General features: G+C 37.7%; 1 pseudogene; it reads left to right on the plus strand.

Annotated features, from left to right (window-relative positions):
* Positions 1-1867: 1867 nt before the first annotated feature.
* Positions 1868-3124, plus strand: LOC140924974 (uncharacterized; annotated as a pseudogene).
* The last annotated feature ends 18629 nt before the right edge of the window (positions 3125-21753 follow it).

Consider the following 21753-nt stretch of genomic DNA (forward strand, 5'->3'; position numbering starts at 1 on the left):
CGGCACCTAAGCATGTTCCTTGCGGCAACTATCATTATTTGGGCTTGCCAAACATGTTGCCGTTTTTTCTTATATATTACGGTTCGCTGGAACTCTTCTTTATATTATTATTTTTTAATTTAATTTTATTTATTTTTCTTTTTTCTTCTGTTTTATTACGAGGTCAAAAGTGGGGTATGGACTGCTGGGCATAAGCGGTTTCTTTAGCCAACGCGCGCATAACCGCAATTTTTGTGGTTCGCATCCACGGGTTACTTTCCTTGCTACACATAGGTTGTTTTTGTTTTCCAGTCAATATGACGACTCGTCGGCAATCTCGTGCTGCCCCCACCGTACCTCCTGCACCACGCCCACAGAAGCGTGCTGCCCAGGCGACGCGAGAATCTCACAAAGCAAAGAGGTCAAAATCAGCTGCCCGGACCACAGTTCCTAAAACGGACAGCCGTCAACCCGCCTCGGAACATCGCTCCCAATTGGTCACTGTTCCAATTGCCGGCAACGACGCAACCCCTGCCCCGGTGGACATCGCTGCCATAGTCTCCGAAGCCGTGCTAGGAGGACTTCAAGCAGCCGACATACTTCCTCAAGCTCAGAAGGAGCCAGATGGTTCGAACGCCACTCCGGCGGCTGCTGTACAGGGGCTGTGCGCTAGCGAAGACCGATATCAAAAATGCTTTTCGGCTGATTCCGGTCAGCCCTTCTGATTACAATTTGCTGGGGATTTGCTGGCGTGATCAATTCTGTGTTGATAGAAATCTTGCTATGGGGCGAGTTTCCAGTTCTTGCAAAATATTTGAGTGTTTCAGTTCCGCTCTGGAATGGATTGCTCGCTTTAGGTTACATATACCCGGTATATTACATTTGTTAGATGACTTTCTGATCGTCAGCAAATCGCTTGCATCGTGCGCTAATGATCTGCAAGTTTTTCTCAAAACGTGTGATGAATCGGGCGTTCTAATCGCTCCCGAGAAAACAGTAGGCCGTAGCTTCGTGTTGTCATTTGCGGGTATTGAGCTTGATACACCACAGGCGGCCCAAGCTCAGTGTGTGAGTTTAATCATTAACACATGTAGTTTCATGTTGCGTAATTTAAAATGGCCGTGAATATAAAGGATTTGTATGGGAATTCAGGTAAAAGACTCAAATCGACAAATACTCGCTAGAATGTTCAATAAAATACAGCTTACCGGGAAAAATAACCACACAGCAAACAAAAACAAGCAAAGTAAATACGGTAAGCTGTATTTTATTGAACATTCTAGCGAGTATTTATCCCAGGGGGGGTACTCGGGATTTCAAGTGACGGGGATGATCGAAGGATTTTTTTGGGTTTGAAATTTTCGATTCCGGGTTTTTTTTGGGTACGAAAATTTGGCAAGTATTTTTTGGGGTAGCTTGATTTGAGTAGGGATTTTTTGGGGGTATTAAAAAGAATCGGTAGTGCTCTGGCCGCGTAGTTCTGCGAATAAAGTACAAACAACCGTGTTTTGCTGTTGTTTAAATTTCCCATGTCTTTCTTTGTGTTATAGCATTACCCCTTTCTGGAACTTTTAAGGGCCACCAAATCGGCATGGGATTTTTGGGGGGTTAATTTTTGGTCCAGGGATTTTTTTGGGTTTTGCTGAAAGCCCTAAGGATTTTTTTGGGTCTTGACTTTTGGCTCCATTCGATCATCCCCGTCACTTGAAATCCCGAGTACCCCCCCTGGGGTATTTATTTCAGGGGGTCAAACGTTATTCGTCTAAATCGGCTTACCTTTTTAGAATCATACAATGGCAAGTCTTTCTTTTTAGACTACAATTGGCTCTCGTCAGCCAAACTACATCTTTACACTGGTGCAGCAGGTTCTTTAGGTTACGGCGCAGTTTTCGGCTCGCATTGGCTTTATGATCAATGGCCTTCAAACTGGCTAGGTCGTAACATTATGGTGCTAGAGATGTTTCCGATCGTTATAAGTCTTTCAATATGGGCGTCAGAACTGGCCAACAAATGCGTCCTTTTTCACACGGATAATCTAGGTCTAGTTGACGTTATTAACAAGAAAACTACGAAAGATAACAAGCTAATCGTCCTCTTGCGTGAACTAGTTTTACAATGTTTGAAACATAATATTTTATTTCGGGCGGTCCACGTGCCTGGGGTGCTCAATGTCAAGGCTGACGCTTTATCGCGCTTACAGGTCACGAAATTCAAGTCCCTGGGACAGGGCATGGACCACGAACAAACCTTAGTTCCACCACATCTCCTACCGGAGAGCTGGCCTCTGTAGCACAAACACTTCTGTCCACTAGTCTCACTAAGTGTTCCAAGGACGCTTACGAGCTTTCATGCCAGGGGGGGGGGGGGGGGGGGGTACTGCCATACATGGGCCATATAGGTATGTGCCGCTGTGAAGGGTATAGTTTTCAAGCAGTTTACTCTAGGATAGGGTATATAAATCAGAGCGTTTGGGTCTAGAATAGGGTATCATTTTTCAGGAAACTGATCAGTTGGTTGAAGATTTTATCTAGACTAGGGAAACAGCTACTCTAGGATAGGGGGATTTGGGGAGTTTACTCTAGTATAGGGTAGCAAAATTCAGCTGAACTAGCTCTGGTATAGGTTAAGGGTTCCAGGGTTCCAGCGGCACATCCCCACCCAGAAATTCCTAAAGTACCCCCCCCCCGGGCTTTCATGGAGCTTATTCACGAGATGGGCTCAGTCCTTTTTAGGTAACGAAGTCTTATGCTTACCTTTACAGCCCGCTATTATAGTACTATTTGTTTCCCATCTTTATTCGCATAATTATGCTTCCTCCACTGTGACTAGTTATTTATCTGCTATCGGCTATGCCCATAAGTTAGCAGGTGTGAATGATCCAACGGAAACTGCGATCATTCGTCAAATTCTTAAAGGTTATCGCAAGTTAGCACCGGTACGTGATGTACGTCTTCCTATTACACTACCAATCTTGCGGCAGCTTGTTGCCTCGTTTCAGCGCACTACAGAGTCAGCCTACCAGTTAAAGATGTTTTCAACTATGTGTTATGTAGCCTTTTTTGTGTTTTTACGTATCGGCGAGATAACAGTTAACGGAATGACGACCCAAGGGCGAGTCTATCTTTATGTCGAGGGTCGAGGATAAGAATTTATTTATTTATTTTTTTTAATTTTTTGAAAAATGGAAAACAAATGGAAAACAAATAAGAAGAATTTAAAAAAACAAATGGCAATAAAAGGAAAAGGTAGGCCTACACGACTTTTACCTCATGCCAAAATGCTGCTTATTCCATGCAATAAAGTTTTTTTCTCTGCTGGGTAGATTATGCTCTGGAGGGTTGTACATTTTCACTGAGAAAATGTGATTTTAGGCGCATGTTTCACACTGAGAGGTCATGACACACATATCGATTTACTGTGCAGGATTTGCCCTTTGATAGTCATACTAGCGCATTTCATTTGACCTCTTTTGAAGTGTAAAGCTTTTTATGACGGCTAAATAAGGGTTCCAATGTTCTCCAAAGTGCCTTCTGGATCTGAATAACTGAGTGATTTTCTTTGGTCCGTGAGTGTAATGTTTTTCTGCAACGCCGTACCACGCTGGGCGCAGCTCGTTCGTTTTCTTTGCAGAATGTTATACACGGATAGTGATGTACAGATCCAAAATTATAAGAATGATGTGCAGCTTAAACTCTCGGCTTAAACTGAAGCTACACCAACTTACTATGGAGAATTGAATTGTGACTCAGTAAACTCCAGCTTAGTGTTTTTCTAAAGATAGTGTGAGTCTTTTGACTGGAGCGCGTAGTTCTTCCCTAGATAATAGCTTTGAATAAGCTTAACAGTCTTTGGTAATTGAAGGAGTTTATTATTGCGGCGCGACTCGGGCGATAGCATCATCACTCCAGCTACGCACCTACGTACCTAGGTCACGATTTCCGGTGTCGGTGATTATCGATGACTTGTATTTTAAAATTTCAAGGCGAGTTTCTACTTCGTTGAAAGCACGACAATTCGGTCACATGCAGTGGGATAGCTTAAAAAACAAGAATCGGTGAAATATCCATATTCAAACTACCCCACTGAACAGCCAAGCAAGGCAGAGAAGAGGCAGACGTGACTGAAATATAAGCCTAAGCAGTCCCCCTGCCTAAGCGCTATAATTTTTTTTTGGCACAACCTGTCTGCCTTCACAGGAAGGGAGAAGGTTCTTTGCTTTTAAGCGAATTCGAATGTCAACGTAAAATTTTAATTAAACAACAACAACAACACCACATTTTCTTTAAAAAAAATTGAAAAAAAAATTACCCTCGACAGGGTACCCTCGACCCACGACATGGAACCCTCGACCCTCGACAAAAAGATAGACTCCCCAAGGGCAGGTCGTAGCTCTTCAACTGACAATTTATAAATATAATAAGCACAGTACTAATGGGCGCCCATTTGTTATTGACATCTTTTAAGAATCTTGTTGCCCGGTCAAAGCTGTCTTAGCGTTTATTTCTGTTAGAGGGACCACCAGTGGCCCCCTGTTTTGCTGGCCGGGCGGGGCGCCCATAAAAATATCAATTTTTGTGGAACAACTTAATAGGGCTCTTAGATTTTGTAATCTTGACCCTACCCTGTACAAAGCACACAGTTTTCGCATAGGTGCAGCCACTTGGGCTGCTGCTAAAGGTCTTTCTGATGCACAAATTCGCCAGTTAGGACGATGGAAGTCCAAAGCATTTTTAAGCTATATTCGTACACCTAGTTTATCTACACATGCAGCTCGTTCATGAGTAATCTGTCCTCAAGCAAGTGCTGAGGAACTGTTTACTCTTCGGCTTTTTCTGGGTCATCCAGTCTTCGGGTGGGAGGCTTGTGGCCTTTTTTCTCCGCCTTCACCTTTGCCAGAGCGTAAAAAATCAAATAATCATGGCTAATTAAATTTGTTTGAAGATGTTATACCTAATCAATAAATCGGCCATCTTGCGTGGCCAAACTTATACCCAAACACATCGTTGTTCCTTATTTCTTTAAACGCTCTTGCAAACATAGCTCGACTGATGGCCCCAGTATTTAGCCAAAGGTTCTCTTTATAATAAAGGTATAAAAGACAAGCGGGCAAGGAGCGTAAAGGAGTTTATTTGCCTGCAAATAAAAATGTTTATGTCACCTAGGCACGCAATGATTTATGTTAGTTTGCTAAGAGAAGCACTTATTCCTAGTCACGCATTCACCTTTAACAAAGGTAATCGGCAGGGAAGAGCTGTGAGCAGGGTCCAATTTGACACAAAATCAGACAAAATAGTCCAGTATTGATCACACGACTATCACGAGTTCAATCGGGAAATTACTAGCCGGGAAATCACTAGCTGGTAAATTACTTGCCGGAATATTACTTGCTGTAAAACTACTAGTCACGAGCTCGTTCGGAAAAGTACTTAGCCTCGACTTCATTTAAGGTTAGGGTTTAAGACAAGCTGTGTTCCCCGAAGTCTTCCTCTTGGTCTCCAGACGTAACAAGCTTTGCAAATTTGACCCTCCTCATCCCTTCCTCCGCCTCTTTCTTTATAGTAGTTTATTTACGCTGGGTGCCTTTTTTCTCCGCCTTCACCTTTACCAGAGCGTAAAAAAATAAAATAATCATAGCTAATTAAATTTGTTTGAAGATGTGAAATTTAATCAATAAATCGGCCATATTGCGTGGCCAAAATTATACCCAAACACATCGTTGTTCCTTATTTCTTTAAGCGCTCTTGCAAACATAGCTCGACTGATGACCCCAGAATTTAGCCAAAGGTTCTCTTTATAATAAGGGTATAAAAGACAAGCGGGCAAGGAGGCATAAATAGTATTTTCACTTTTAAAACCTGAAAAATGTACGATGTATGTCACATTTCTGTATAAAAAAATGCACAATGTTAATATTTTCCTGGGCCAAAAGCGTTCACAAACCTTCCTTTGCAATTAGTAACAAAGCTTTAACAAGGCGACCTGTTTTTGCGATAAAATGGCTGGACTACTTTGAATTCGAAACAAGCGTTTTTTTAATGCAAAACGTTCAGAAATTAAACGCTCTCAAATACGCAACAGTGTTTCTAAGTGGCGGAAAGAAGGGCGGTGGCGGTTTAAACGTAAGGTAAAAATCTAAAGTAAAAACAGACAATGTAACCATGTTTCATTAATCGATAAGTTTATTTCAGTGTTAAAGTGGTCAGTAATTCTGCAATTTCTGAACACTACTTAACTCTAGTTTGATAAAACCTGAAAATTGCTATGTTGAATAATTAATTATATTACAAACTGGCATTCGGTAAGACTGAGATATTGAAAACGGGTATCAATAAAGTACTGATGAATTGATGTCTTATTCTTTACTTTCGTTTTGTAACTTTTCTACTCTGTACTTTTTTTCTTGTACGCAACTTATAAGCATCTACGTCTCAGGAATTCTTACCAATTGGATTTCTACTATTTAACCGGATTAAAGGTTGGCCGTTTTTGGGGTTCGTATGTTAAAGTTTGCTGTATGCACTATCGCGCCCCTTGGGATGTCCGCTCAGGTATTCTTAACTAGCTTTTATTACTTTGCAATAACCAAATATAAACAAATTACAATAAAATTACTTCGGACTTATTGTGATCATATATTGATAAGTATTATATTGTATAGTAAATGTAATAGATTAAGCCTCCAATTTTAGGGATTACACTGAACAATTTATCTTCGATTGAACGGAAATTCACGTTTAAACTAGTGTACTGTTTAGTCAAAATCAAAACCATCTGAGTAGTTCTTTTAACTTCTTCCAGTCAGGCAAACTCTACTAGACAAACAAAAGACAAACCTTTTTCAGGGGAATACGAATCAACTATCCATAGGATGAAAAAACCCTTAAGCGCTTGTTACAGTAGCCACATATAAGGGAAAAATCCCGGCCCTATGGATCGTATACCCCGACCTGCCGGGCGCGGTCTTCGTTTAAGGCAAAAAGACTGAAATGTTCCCTGACGTAATCACTCCGCTATGTTTTTAATTATTTGTGCTTTCATTCACGACCTATCTTAGCCGTAGGAACTGTTATAACTATATATTATGCTCATTATCGTAGACATCTGTATCGTGCTGTGTGATTCTCGTTTAGTGTCGAGCCAGTGATCATTCTGAAACTAAGGGATAATTCATAACAATTAGTTAATTACACGTTTCCGCCTACCTTAATTTGCATTTAGAAAGCATGCTTTTATCATTGCATCTTTTCGTTGTCATTTCAGTAAATTTAACGCCAAATGAGATTTGAACTGTGAATAAGATTTAATACTTTTCCGTTGCTATTAATTCAACAATGCGAAATTTTGTTGGAAAGGGAGAAAGCCTAAAAACTTGAGTTTTAGACCAAGGGGAAAATTGTGCTTTTAATCGAAGTAAAACTGAAAAGGTATCTCAAAGAATACAGCTATTTACCAGTGGCGGATCCAGGGGAGGGGCCCGGGGGGGCGCGGCCCCTCCCCCCTTATTTTTAGACCAAAATGAGGCGCGAAAGGCCGAAAAAAAAATTTTTCTTAGGCCTGGCCCCTCCCCTTATCTCAGGGTCTGGATGACCATCCGCCCTTTATCTGAAGGTGTGGATCCGCCACTCTTTACATTTCAATACTGTTTCTATGTACAATACCTCTGCATGATTCGTTCTTGAAGATCCAACAATGAAGGTTGTTGGTCCATCCGTTTGAAATTGTCTTTGCCCATCTTCTTTATGCTCTTGCTGAAACGAAACAGTAGTTCTAACCTAAGTATTAATCAGTATTATGTATTTCCAACAAGCGAAGGTACAACGCGACAAGAATTTAACCAAACTTCAACGGCTTTAAGCACTAAACAACTTCCCCGTCAACTCTGAAATGTGTAGTTTCCTTATTCAACAGGTTGTCCGTTATCTATTCATAGTGGCAATGGAAAGGAAACAAAAATGATGTCTGACCTAACGTATATACCTTTAACCCTGTCTGTTTGTTTCTAAATATTCTGCTCTTCTTCCTCTCACTTTTTGGATGCTGTTTCAATTCCTCTTAATCGCGGCGCTTCCTTCCTCCTGCTGCAAAAAACACATACTGTAACAGTAGCAAACATGGTTTAATGGCAAGAAAACCAGAACCAAAAAGGTTTTCCTGTGGTTTTGAAAAGATCGCGTTTGGGTTATAGCAAATCCATAGCTTTAACGTGTCCACTGAAATAGCAGAACTTCACAACTAACTGAGTGTAGACACTAACAAAGAAAACGACGAGACGAGCAAGTCAGCTCGTTTCTTTTTTCAAATAACGCCCTGTTTTAAAACAGACGTCTGACTTTTGATCTTGTATTACCTTAACCATCTCAATTCAAATAATCCAATAAATTTATAAGAACCCAAGCTCATTAAATAAGACCAGCGCTATTAAAACTCGCTTTCTGATACGTTTGATAAAGACCAGGTACCTTGTCTTTCTGGTTCGGCTTCGTGCTGTATTCATAGTCTTAATTACACCCCCCTCATATTTGTGTATGTGACATTAACATAATCCTTTTTTCTATTTCAATACGTTAAATGGGTTTTTGGGTTCTCTCCACGCTCTTAAGATAAATTCTCTTACATACCTGTGACTGTTACTTTATTCTTGCATTAAGGAATGTCAGTGGTGTCAGTGAAATTATCTCCTTTTAAAACCATTACAACCTATAGTGATCTCCAAAATACATTTTAAACATAACAAATCACTTCTTTAGTACCAAATAAATGATCTACATGTGAATCCAGAGCGGTAAATTAAATTAAGCGCGCCAAAGAACTTACTCTGTGGTTGCAACCATTGCGGGCCCTCGTTCTCTCCCTCTCTCTCTCACACACAAACAAACAAAACAAATAATCACAGTTACAAAACAACAACAACAACAGTTAGTTTATAATAAATAAGAAGCTAATAATAAATAAGAGGTAGAGCAAAGGAAAGGAGCAGGAGAAGTTTTGAATCCTTTGCGCAACATAAGAAATATTGAAACAATGATAATGACGAAGACGTGGACGATGATGATGACGTACAAATGAACTGTTTAGTAGAGCAACAAATGCTTAGATGAAGCAAAACCGTCAAGTATGTACGCTGTGGTTCTCTCCACCTAGTTTGAGGAAACGGTACCAAGGCTAAGCTGTGAAGGTCGAGCGAAAGCGAGATGACATAAACCACTGACATTAGGAATCAAGAGGCAGGACTAAGGTAATTGAAAAATGTGGCACATACCGTCACGGAAAGACGTTTTGTGAACTGTATCGAAATGAAGGACGTTGAAGTTACGAAGATTGTTGAATCGATCGATAGGTGCGCAAACCTGTTAACAAATTACCAGCAAAATAAACTCGAAGTAGATTTGAACTCCTGCCATGCTGTTTGCAAAGGAATTTTCATTTAGGTAAGAAGCCGAATGAAAGAGATTTCCTCGATTTGCAGCGAAACCAACGAAATACATACGTTTGGCGAATGTATAGAATTCAAGAACGTTTAAGTTCGGAAGACGCGCGGCTCAAATCGATCGATAGGTCTTTAAACCTTTTAACGAATTATCAGCAATTTAAGCGATTAAAAAAGAAACAAAAAAAACGGACGACTGAAAACATCTATGATAGATGAGAATTAGGGACTGAGGTGGGGGTGGAACTATGTAATAATTATGTAATAAATAAAGAGAGGAATTTCCAGGCTCATTTAAAGTTATGGGGAGATGTGTCACACCAAATCACATCATGGTTTTTTAGATCTATGGCTTAATTTGTTTCGGTGCATTATGAATGTGTCAATAATTTGGATAAGCAAGAGTACATAGATGTAGCAAGGATTTGTCAAAGGCATTTCATTTAGTTGATCGTTAATTATTGTTTAAAAATTTTTCCTACTCTATAGAATTTTAGGAGTGGAATATCTTTCTTACAGGCAACAGCGCATAGTGGTACAAGTGTGGATTTCTGCGCGGTCACGAGACCAAGCTATAACAATTTCGCTTTTCAAATCCTCCATTGTTATTGATATTATTATGATTATTTCTTTGTTTATAGTTGTTTATTTAATAGTAGTAATGATAATAATATGAGTAATGAGAGCAAGAACGTTAATATGTTTGGCAACTTGGATCTTGATAAGAATATAACATTTTATAGGTGTAGAATCCGTGCCAACGTATGAATAGAGGAGATTCACTTATTATTTCATGTTACCTCCTCCCTGTTGTTTTGATCATTTCATAATTACGTATGTTGGTCAAAGTACGTGTTTGCATGTGTGCGTTTTCTCTTTAACGGTCAGTGGATATGTAATTTAAGTATCAGCCTAGTTACCGGACATCAGTCATTGGTTTACCGGAGAAAGTTAAGTTTCTGGTAGGATTATTGATTTATGGTTATTTCAATGGTTTTGATTCACTGAGTAACATTTCGTTTAAAACAGTGAGCATATGTAAAACGTAAATGTTAAAGTTCTCACTGTAACTGTAGCTCTTCTGGCCACTCCTCATTAATCCTTTAATTTTATTGACAATTTTGTTTTGGTAATGAATATTGTCTTGCGTTGATATCTCAGGTGCATTGAAAGAGGAATCTTCAAATGATGGTGCAGGAAGTGCAGTTGCTACTTGATTCCCATGTCACACCAAAAGTGGGGAGGTGTTGAACGGGAAAACATTGTTTATGCCAACCAGTATTCCAAAAATGTCCTCTCTAGTTGTCCTAAGGATAGGATTCCACGCTTTACTTGTTCTTACAGATTATAAATACAGGCGATGGCGGTTTCCACCTGACTTCAGACTTCAAGAAGATTTTCACTCGTTGCTGCGTCCACATATCTAAAAACCTCAAGGGAAATAAAATGAAAAATGAAAAATTCCTCGTGCTGGGGACACGTTGAACGCCAAAAAGATGACAGATGTATTCCATTGAACTATCCACGAAGAAAAGGTTACCCACTGTCCTGGGCTGGTAATCTTGGGCACCACTGGACTCCATTATCACTCACTCCAACCAATACATGTCTTCAAATTACATTCTTCTTGCTAGGGTCAAGATAGCTTGTCTTCCTCTCCTCGATGTTAAAAAAATGGCGCTTTTTGAATCAGTAAACGTTATTCATGGAAAATAAAAGTTATTGTATTGTTTCCAATTTCTTCTGGGTAATACAGTAGTCCCAAGAAAAATTAAAGACAATACTTCTGTAAAATTTTGGGGGGCAAACAAGGTGTATTATGGGAAATGCGCAAGTGACGAATAAACGAGCTCTACTTGCCTCCTGATTTGGTTAAAATTTAACTGGCTCGAAATCTTAAAACCCGGCCATTAATTGTGGCTCACCATTTACACATTTTTATACGTGACATGGATAAAAATATGTTTTATGGTGTATCCGTTCTTTAAGCTGCTTTAGTTATTTTCTTACATTGTACCTGATATTGTGTTAACGCCAACAATATTGCATATTTTGATACATACATTGGTTCCCTCAGCATTACATAGCACCATCTTTGTGCACTTGTTCTTCTTCATCCTCTTATTCATTCTAAAAGGCAAAGGTATTTTTACCCTGAGTTCTGAAATAGGGGTAAACAAAAGAAGTAGTACAAGTCCTTAGTGGCCCACTGCGACTATTAAAAATCATTGGCCTAGTATATATGGTGTTTGTTTTTTACGAACGAGTTTTTATTTCTTTATAGTTTTGCCTCTACGTATTTTTTCTAGATATTTGTCACATATTTCCTCTTTCAGACCGCGGGTGATCAGTGGAAAATCCTAGGTCCTAATCCTAACCATTCAAAGTGGATCTCTTCCCAAACCGAAAGTGTCATCCTTATTTCGTCACTTTTGTCACATGTAAAGAACCAGCTGGTGTTTTTTGGCATACCTTCTTCTCTGAAATTACTACTACACCTTGTCTATTTAGACTGTTATAAGAAAGCAAAATCTTCATCAATATCAAATTAATCATTTATTCATCTGCTTTCTTTAGGCCAAGTGTTAATTAAAGGGCAATATTCCCTATCATTTTAAAGCTGGTAGGCAAAATAATCGCTTAACTTTCAATTCTTCCCGATTAAGCTTTTTCTAGTGATTTTTTCAAGTATTTATTGGCGCATATTGATATAGATACTAAATGGCCCCATTTACTAAGAAAAGATAACCGACGAATCAATCAGCCAATCAAAATTCCAGAGGTTCCACTGAATAAAGGTTTGCTATAATTAACCTGCAGAATATAAACTTCCAAATATATATGTAATACTTACAGAAACTCATTTGGATAGGCTAACTATGTAAATTTGTGGCTGTCACTATTGTTTCCGTCTTCTGAAACTAAACAGCATGGAAAACCATTGCATTGATATAACCGATCGATGTACTCTAATTCAGATACTCTAATAAACTGATTGACCAAATTTAATCTAAGAGTCCAGGAGACGCGAGGATCATCGATTATTCTTCTTTTTTCCAAAGTTTTCTTTAACTTTTATCTTATTCCTGTCTAAATTGCTGTACCCTTTGTCTAATTTTGTATATATATATGTAAACATGAAGTCCGTGGTGTTATGATGTATCTGTCCTTCAGAATATCACGTTAAGGTTTTTTCTTGCTTTTTCCCCTTTACTTTGCTTACGTTTTAATGCCATACCTAAGATCCTCCACTTGTCTTAAGTATCCTCTGAACAGAATCCGTTGACGACCTCAAGAAGAGGTCATTCTCTGAAGTGTCCATTACCAATTCTATTAAAAGTCACATATTAAGGAAACAAAATAAACATCAATAACTAATCTATCGTATTTGTGAGCAGATTTCCAGCAAGGGGAAAGTCCCGAGTCATCATAATTAGTGCATTACTTCTGACTTTTTTAAGCTGCCCTTTTCTGTTAAGTATTTTATAGATGAAAGAGTAGACGCGTAGATGAAAGTAACGAACTTGTCAGCCAATCAAATTGAACGGGTTTCAGTTGAGCTATAATGTAATTTACTCCTGGTCTAATCTCGACGTTCGCGCATTTTGTTTGTTTCTCCCCTTCACCCTGTGTAAAGCTTATATACCATACCTGTTATGGTCGTTCTCGACTTGAAAACTAAAGTATCGAGTGAAGAAAATCTGTTGGCGCCCTCAAGAAAAACGTCATTCTCTGAAACGTCTCCCTACAACCTAGTAAGATAAATACTAAGAAACCAAAATCACCATTAATATCATTCATCATTCTGCTACTTGTTTCTTCAGACTGTCTGTTAGGTAGGGGTGGGACGACGCTCCAAGTTCTTTCAAAACTGGTGGAAATTTTTGGTGTGCGGAGAATGTTGTCAAGTATTGTTTTTTTGGCATAAACTAATTGATTACTAATAGCTCTCTCTGGTGACATGTAACGAAATTGCCAGCAGTTAAAATGCAGGGGCTCTAAAATTGTGCTACAACTTAACTGCAGGGTATAAACTTTCAATTAAATGCGATACTTACAATAACTTATTTAAATAGTCCAGGAAAGTTTTTTTTTTTTTTTTCCAGGAAAGTTACGTTGTGACCTTCTCCACTGATTATTTCATTTATCTGCAACTAAACAGTAGATTTGACAAAATGTGAGGCTATCATCATTAGTCTATTCAAACAATTCATTTTAAATAATTCAAAGTGCGAGTGTGTAAGGCGAGATAGACCTTGCTGTTTGTGACAGCAAAAAGTTTATTTTTATTAAAGTTTTGACTTTTGTATCTTTTTTTGTTTAATTGCAAATGGAACTGACAAACTGAATTTTCTGAAGAGATTATTGGCCATTCCTGAAATTCCCACGTGACTTTGTTGCTTTCTCCCCGTTCCACCCATTCTTTACATGTCTTATACAAGTTTTATACCATACCTGTGATCGTCTTTCTGGTGTTCAAGGCTGCACTTTATCGCTTGAATTGAAAAAGTTGGCGACTTCGAAACAATCGTCTTCTCTGAAATGCCTACTGCAACCTGTTAAAACACATACTAAGCAAACACAATCGTCATAAGTATAAAATAATGATTCATAGGTGGCTTTGTTTGATTTTGTGTCAGCGCAAGTTCATTTTCCAAAACAATTGAAAGGTCATAAATACTAATAGCATGTCCACCAACTCATTTCGCCCGTTTTTTGGTTATTTTTGACAAGTATTTATTGGTGCATATTGATATAAACATATAATCCTTTTTTAAGAAAACGAGCCAGTCAGCCAATAAAATTGCACGGTGTTCTGATAGTGTTTTTTTAAAAATTTTTTAGTCCAGGATATAAACTTTGAAATAAATGTGATACTTACATTAACTGGTTTAGATGCAACAATAATGTAAAGTTGTAGCTCTCTGTATGGTTTCCGTCTTGTGAAACTAGAAAGATTTTTAACTTAGAATTAATGAAACACCATAAGATTGATCAAAGAAACTGATATACTTTGTCTACATTAAGACAATAAGTAGGCGGAATGGGATCCTACAGGTGAGTGTCATTTGCCTTTTCTGTTAAGTATTGCTAAGTACTTTTTTAGTTAACACTGGCATGAGTCTTTAATCTATGTCTATGAGCACATGAAATGTAACAAAATTTTCAGCCAATCAAAGTGCAGCATTTCCAATTGTGTTATGATGGAATTTACTCCTGGTCTAATCCTGTCACTAAACATTCGCGCATTTTGTCTGTTTCTCCCCTTCCCCCTGTGTAAAGGTTATACCATACCTGTTATGGTCGTTCTCGATTTGAAAACTAAAGTATCGAGTGATGAAAATCTGTTGGCGCATTTAGGAAAAACGTCATTTTTTGAAACGTCTCCCTACAACCTAGTAAGATAAATACTAAGAAACCAAAAATCACCATTAATATCATTCATCATTCTGCTACTTGTTTCTTCAGACTGTCTGTTAGGGAGGGGTGGGACGAGGTTCCAAGTTCTTTCAAAACTGGTGGAAATTTTTGGTGTGCAGAGAATGTTGTCAAGTATTGTTTTTTTGGCATAAACTAATTGATTACTAATAGCTCTCTCTGGTGACATGTAACGAAATTGCCAGCAGTTAAAATGCAGGGGCTCTAAAATTGTGCTACAACTTAACTGCAGGGTATAAACTTTCAATTAAATGCGATACTTACAATAACTTATTTAAATAGTCCAGGAAAGTTACGTTGTGACCTTCTCTACTGATTATTTCATTTATCTGCAACTAAACAGTAGATTTGACAAAATGTGAGGCTATCATCATTAGTCTATTCAAACAATTCATTTTAAATAATTCAAAGTGCGAGTGTGTAAGGCGAGATAGACCTCGCTGTTTGTGACATTAAAAAGTTTATTTTGATTAAAGTTTTGACTTTTGTATCTTTTTTGTTTAATTGCAAATGGAACTGACAAACTGAATTTTCTGAAAAGATTATTGGCCATTCCTGAAATTCCCACGTGACTTTGTTGCTTTCTCCCCGTTCCACCCATTCTTTACATGTCTTATACAAGTTTTATACCATACCTGTGATCGTCTTTCTGGTGTTCAAGGCTGCACTTTATCGCTTGAATTGAAAAAGTTGGCGACTTCGAAACAATCGTCTTCTCTGAAATGCGTACTGCAACCTGTTAAAACACATACTAAGCAAACACAATCGTCATCAGTATAAAATAATGATTCATAGGTGGCTTTGTTTGATTTTGTGTCAGCGCAAGTTCATTTTCCAAAACAATTGAAAGGTCATAATACTAATAGCATGTCCACCAACTCGTTTCGCCCGTTTTTTGGTTATTTTTGACAAGTATTTATTGGTGCATATTGATATAAACATATAATCCTTTTTTAAGAAAACCAGCCAGTCAGCCAGTCAAATTGCACGGTGTTCTGATAGTGTTTTTTTAAAAATTTTTTAGTCCAGGATATAAACTTTGAAATAAATGAGATACTTACATTAACTGGTTTAGATGCAACAATAATGTAAAGTTGTAGCTCTCTGTATGGTTTCCGTCTTGTGAAACTAGAAAGATTTTTAACTTAGAATTAATGAAACACCATAAGATTGATTAAAGCAACCGACATACTTTGTCTACATTAAGACAATAAGTAGGCGGAATGGGATCGTACGGGTGAGTGTTTTTTGCCTCTTCTGTTAAGTATTGGTAGGTATTTGTTTAGCTAACACTGGCATGAATCTTTAATCTATGTCTATGAGCACATGAAATGTAACAAAATTTTCAGCCAATCAAAGTGCAGCATTTCCAATTGTGTTATGATGGAATTTACTCCTGGTCTAATTCGGTCACTAAACATTCGCGCAGTTTGTCTGTTTCTCCCCTTCCCCCTGTGTAAAGGTTATACCATACCTGTTATGGTCGTTCTCGATTTGAAAACTAAAGTATCGAGTGATGAAAATCTGTTGGCGCCCTCAAGAAAAACGTCATTCTCTGAAACGTCTCCCTACAACCTAGTAAGATAAATACTAAGAAACCAAAATCACCATTAATATCATTCATCATTCTGCTACTTGTTTCTTCAGACTGTCTGTTAGGTAGGGGTGGGACGACGCTCCAAGTTCTTTCAAAACTGGTGGAAATTTTTGGTGTGCAGAGAATGTTGTCAAGTATTGTTTTTTTGGCATAAACTAATTGATTACTAATAGCTCTCTCTGGTGACATGTAACGAAATTGCCAGCAGTTAAAATGCAGGGGCTCTAAAATTGTGCTACAACTTAACTGCAGGGTATAAACTTTCAATTAAATGCGATACTTACAATAACTTATTTAAATAGTCCAGGAAAGTTACGTTGTGACCTTCTCTACTGATTATTTCATTTATCTGCAACTAAACAGTAGATTTGACAAAATGTGAGGCTATCATCATTAGTCTATTCAAACAATTCATTTTAAAGAATTCAAAGTGCGAGTGTGTAAGGCGAGATAGACCTTGCTGTTTGTGACAGCAAAAAGTTTATTTTGATTAAAGTTTTGACTTTTGTATCTTTTTTGTTTAATTGCAAATGGAACTGACAAACTGAATTTTCTGAAGAGATTATTGACCATTCCTGAAATTCCCACGTGACTTTGTTGGCTTTTCCCCCTCCCACCCATTCTTTACATGTCTCACACAAGTTTTATACCATACCTGTGATCGTCTTTCTGGTGTTCAAGGCTGCACTTTATCGCTTGAATTGAAAAAGTTGGCGACTTCGAAACAATCGTCTTCTCTGAAATGCGTACTGCAACCTGTTAAAACACATACTAAGCAAACACAATCGTCATCAGTATAAAATAATGATTCATAGGTGGCTTTGTTTGATTTTGTGTCAGCGCAAGTTCATTTTGCAAAACAATTGAAAGGTCATAAATACTAATAGCATGTCCACCAACTCATTTCGCCCGTTTTTTGGTTATTTTTGACAAGTATTTATTGGTGAATATTGATATAAACATATAATCCTTTGTTAAGAAAACGAGCCAGTCAGCCAATCAAATTGCATGGTGTTCTGATAGTGTTTTTGTAGAATTTTTTTGTTCAGCATATAAACTTTGAAATAAATGTGATACTTACATTAACTGGTTTAGATGTAACAATAATGTTAAGTTGTAGCTCTCTGCATGGTTTCCGTCTTGTGAAACTAGAAAGATATTTAACTTAGAATTAATGGAACACCATAAGATTGATCAAAGCAACTGATATACTTTGTCTACATTAAGACAATAAGTAGGCGGAATGGGATCGTACGGGCGAGTGTCATTTGCCTTTTCTGTTAAGTATTGCTAAGTATTTTTTTAGTTAACACTGGCATGAATCTTTAATCTATGTCTATGAGCACATGAAATGTAACAAAATTTTCAGCCAATCAAAGTGCAGGGTTTGCAATTGTGTTATGATGGAATTTATTCCTGGTCTAATCCTGTCCTTTAAACGTTCGCGCATCTTGTTTGTTTTTTCCCTTCATCGTGCATAAAGCCTTTACGATACCTGTTATCGTCGTTCTCGACTTGAAAACTGAAGTATCTTCAGGAAAAACGTCATGCTCTGAAACGTCCACCTACAACCAAGTAAGACAAATACTAAAAGACCAAAATCATTATTAATATTATTCATCATTTAGCTGGTTTTTTCTCCAGACAGTCTATTAAGGAGGGGTGGGAGGGAGCGAGGTTTTGAGTTCTTTTAAAACTAATAGAAAGTTTTGGCCCACGGCGATTTTCGCGAAGTATTTATTGGTATAAATTGATTGATTAAAATCGCTATCTCTCATGACACGTAACGAAATTGCCATCAATTAAAATGCACAGGTTCTAAAATTGTGCTACAACTTAACTTGAGGGTATTTACTTTTAACTAAATGCGATACTTACAATAACTTATTTACATAGTCCAGGAAAGTTACGTTGTGACCTTCTCCACTGATTATTTCATTCCTATGAAACTAAACAGTAGAATTGACAAAACGTTAGGTTATCATCATTACTCTATACAACCAATTTGTTTTAAAGAATTCAAAGTGCGAGTGTGCAAGGCGAGATAGGCGTTTGCATTTAGAAAGCATGCCTTTATCATTGTATCTTTCCCTAGTCATTTCAGTAAATTTAACCCTAAATGAGATTTGAACTGTGAATAAGATATACTACTTGATCCATGGCTATCAATTCAACAATGTGAACTTTTGTTTTTGCAAGGAAAACGTTGTTAAGAAACATTATTGTAAGATTTTCATTCTTTGAATTGCTAAAAACTTGAAACAAAACCAAGTCGTAATTAACTGACGATGGAAAGGGGAAAAGCCTAAAAACTTGAGTTTTAGACCAAGAGGAGAATTGTGCTCATGATCGAAGTAAAACTGAGAAGGTATCTCAAAGAATACAGCTATTTACCAGTGGCGGATCTAGGGGAGGGGCCCGGGGGGGCCCGGCCCCTCCCCCTTTATTTTTAGACCAAACTGAGGCCCGAAGAGCCTGAAAAATAATTTTTTAGGCCTGGCCCCTCCCCTTATCTCAGGGTCTGGATGACCATCCGCCCTTTATCTGAAGGTGTGGATCCGCCACTGTTTACATTTCAATACTGTTTCTATGTACAATACCTTTGCATGATTCGTTCTTGAATAAGCTTGTTGGATCCATCCATTTGAAACCGTCTTTGTCCATGTTCTTCATACTCTTACTGAAGCGAAACAGTATTTCTAACCTAAGTATTAATCAGTATTATGTATTTCTTACAAGCGAAGGTACAACGCGACAAGAATTTAACTAAACGTCAACGGATTTAAGCACTAAACAACTTCCGCGTCAACTCTGAAATGTGCAGTTTCCTTATTCAACAGGTTGTCCGTTATCTATTCATAGTGGCAATGGAAAGGAAACAAAAATGATGTCTGACCTAACTTATATACCTTTAACCCTGTCTGTTTGTTTCTAAATATTCTGCTCTTCTTCCTCTCACTTTTTGGATGCTGTTTAAATTCCTCTTAATCGCGGCGCTTCCTTTTTCCTGATGCAAAAAACACATATTGTAACAGTGGCAAACATGGTTTAATGGCAAGTAAACCAGAATCAAAAAATTTTTCTTGTGGTTTTGAAAAAGTCGCGTTTGGGTTATAACAAATCGATAGCTTTAACGTGTCCTCTTAAATAGCAGTACTTAACAACTAACTGAGTGTAGACACTAACAAAGAAAACGACGAGACGAGCAAGTCAGCTCGTTTCTTTTTTCAAATAACGCCCTGTTTTAAAACAGACGTCTGACTTTTGATCTTGTATTACCTTAACCATCTCAATTCAATCCTAAAACCATCTCAATTCAATAAATTTATAAGAACCCAAGCTCATTAAATAAGACGAGCGCTATTAAAACTCGCTTTCTGATACGTTTGATAAAGACCTGGTACCTTGTCTTTTTGGTTCGGCTTCGTGCTGTATTCATAGTCTTGATTACACCCCCCTCATATTTGTGTATGTGATATTAACATAATCCTTTTATCTATTTCAATACGTTAAATGGGTTTTTGGGTTCTCTCCACGCTCTTAAGATAAATTTTCTTACATACCTGTGACTGTTACTTTATTCTTGCATTAAGGAATGTCAGTGGCGTCAGTGAAATTATCTCCTTTTAAAACCATAACAACCTATAGTGGTCTTCAAAATACATTTTCAACATAGCAAATCACTTCTTTAGTACCAAATAAATGATCTACATGTGAATCCAGAGCGGTAAATTAAATTAAGCGCGCCAAAGAACTTACTCTGTGGTTGCAGCCATTGCGGGCCCTCGTTCTCTCTCTCTCACACACACACACACAAACAAACAAAACAAATAATCACAGTTACAAAACAACAACAACAACAGTTAGTTAATAATAAATAAGAAGCTAATAATAAATAAGAGGTAGAGCAAAGCAAAGGAACAGGAGAAGTTTTTAATTCTTTGTGCAACTTAAGAAATATTGAAACAATGATAATGACGAAGACGTGGAAGATGATGATGACGTAGAAATGAACTGTTTAGTAGAGCAACAAATGCTTGGATGAAGTAAAACCGTCAAGTATGTACGCTGTGGTTCTCTCCACGTAGTATGAGGAAACGGTACCAAGGCTGAAACGTGAAGGTCGAGCGAAAGCGAGATGACATATTGATAAACCACTGACATTAGGAATCAAGAGGCAGGACTGAGGTAATTGAAAAATGTGACACATACCGTCACGGAAAGACGTTTTGTGAATTGTATCGAAATGAGGACGCTGAAGTTACGAAGAACTGAAGATTGTTGAATCGATCGATAATAGGTGCTCAAACCTGTTAACAAATTACCAGCAAAATAAGCTCGAAGTAGTTTTGAACTCCTGCCATGCTGTTTGCAAATGAATTTTCATTTAGGTAAGAAGCCGAATGAAAGAGATTTCCTCGATTTTCAGAGAAAACCAACGAAATACATACGTTTGGCGAATGTATAGGATTCAAGAACGTTTAAGTTCGGAAGACGCGCGGCTCAAATCGATCGATAGGTCTTTAAACCTTTTAACGAATTATCAGCAATTTAAGCGATTAAAAAAGAAACAAAAAAAACGGACGACTGAAAACATCTATGATAGATGAGGATTAGGGACTGAGGTGGGGGTGGAACTATGTAATAATTATGTAATAAATAAAGAGAGGAATTTCCAGGCTCATTTAAAGTTATGGGTAGATGTGTCATACCAAATTACATCATGGTATGTTAGATCTATGGCTTAATTTGTTTCGGTGCATTATGAATGCGTCAATAACTTGGATAAGCAAGAGTACATAGATGTAGCAAGGATTTGTCAAAGGCATTTCATTTAGTTGATCGTTAATTATTGTTTAAAAATTTTTCCTACTCTATAGAATTGTAGGAGTGGAATATCTTTCTTACAGGCAACAGCGCATAGTGGTACAAGTGTGGATTTCTGCGAGGTCACGAGACCAAGCTATAACAATTTCGCTTTTCAAATCCTCCATTGTTATTGTTATTATTATGATTATTTCTTTGTTTATAGTTGTTTATTTAATAGTAGTAATGATAATAATATGAGTAATGAGAGCAAGAACGTTAATATGTTTGGCAACTTGGATCTTGATAAGAATATAACATTTTATAGGTGTAGAATCCGTGCCAACGTATGAATAGAGGAGATTCACTTATTATTTCATGTTACCTCCTCCCTGTTGTTTTAATCATTTCATAATTACGTATGTTGGTCAAAGTACGTGTTTGCATGTGTGCGTTTTCTCTTTAACGGTCAGTGGATATGTAATTTAAGTATCAGCCTAGTTAC

This window comes from Porites lutea, chromosome 14 (assembly GCF_958299795.1).
Source record: "Porites lutea chromosome 14, jaPorLute2.1, whole genome shotgun sequence".
NCBI lineage: Eukaryota > Metazoa > Cnidaria > Anthozoa > Scleractinia > Poritidae > Porites > Porites lutea.